The following is a 1,650-nucleotide window of genomic DNA, read 5'->3' on the forward strand; positions in this document are numbered from 1 at the left end:
TCACATGGGAATCTTATTTTCTTTTTTTTGACATTTCTATCATTTTCTTTTATTATTTTTTTTAAACTGAAAAGGCGGTCCAGGGGGTGCATTCGGGCGAATGTTTGGGCCAAGTTACTAATGGCGCACCACATCCACGGTGCGCCATTAGGAGTTTTGAAAAAATTAAAAAAATATACTAATGACGCACCATGGATATGGTGCGCCATTAGTATTTGTACACTAATGGCGCACCAACACATGGTGCGTCATTAGTATATAGTAATAGCGCACCACATGTCTGGTGCACCATTAGTGTCAATTTCATCTATAGTCTTTTTCCTAGTAGTGACTTCTCAAGCTTTTATATGATTTTGAAAAACAAAAGTATGATTTCGAAACAGAAGCATATGCTTTTGCCTCGTCGATTAATAATCAAACAAAAACTGGGATTCAGAAAATAGATACTGAGAAATAGCAAAGGAATTGTAATATACTCCCTCCGTCCGGAAATACTTGTCATCAAAATAAATAAAATGGGATGTATCTAGACAGATACATCCCATTTTATTCATTTTGATGACAAGTATTTCCGGACGGAGGGAGTATAAAAGTTTTTGTTTCCACGCTGGGAAGCAGTATAGCACAATGCTTTGATCTAGAGAATTAGGCAAGACTAATCACCGTTCTGAATCAAGGTAGCAGTGGTGTTTGGTGTTCAGTACAAGGTATACGGGGAGATGGTGACATCGATGCTGTTGTTTGATTTCCGTTAGTAGCAGATGAATAAGGGCATGTACAATGGTTCTATTTTAAGAGTCCCACGTAGGATAAATGATGAGGTGAAAAAAGAAATCATAAGAAAAAGCTTGTCTTATCTTATTTAAGAGAAGACAAGAGATGATCTCTTAGCACAATTTGTCTCACCATATTTTTAGGAACAACTAATTATTGAAGATAAGGCTAAAAAATGATCCATTATAGACATGTTTTTTTGTCATCTCTAATTTACATGCAAAACTTAAAATAAAATTATCTTATCAATCATTGTACATGCCCTAAATGGTCAAGATAATTAGGAGAACCTGGTGGTTGCCTTGCCGGATGCCTTCTCCGCTGCTTGACACCGTGTCTCTGACGCCAGTGTGTGCACGCGCGCGTCGCCTCGTCGCCTTACAATTCCGTTCAATGCGTGATGCATCGTGTTACTGCAACGCCGTGTGCCGTGCGGCCGCTGAAACTAATCATACACACGCATGCCTACAAACCAGATCAAAGATGAGGTGTTACCGCCAAGCTCCTGCGACCTGCTCGATCTAGATCGCCGGCTCAATCCTGCTGATGCACATGGAGCTTATAGACAGAGATTGGGTACGGAGGAGAACGACCATGGAGGCCGATGTGGGAGGCGCAAGAAGGTGATGCGCCCCGGTGGTACTGCCGTCGAAATCAAGGGTGCGTACGGTCTCGGAGCGGAGGAGAGGAAGCCGGGGCTATGCAGATGGATGAGGGCATCAACTCCCGCGATGAAGGGCGCGTCGGCTCCTGCGGCGAAGGAAGGAGCGGCAGGGGACGGCGGCTCCCCGCGACGAGGAGAAACGGCGGGGGGACCGGCTCTCTCCCGTGGCGAAGGGAGGAACAGCAGGGGGCGGCGGCTCCCTCCAGCGGCGA

Source organism: Triticum dicoccoides, chromosome 2A (assembly GCF_002162155.2).
Source record: "Triticum dicoccoides isolate Atlit2015 ecotype Zavitan chromosome 2A, WEW_v2.0, whole genome shotgun sequence".
NCBI lineage: Eukaryota > Viridiplantae > Streptophyta > Magnoliopsida > Poales > Poaceae > Triticum > Triticum dicoccoides.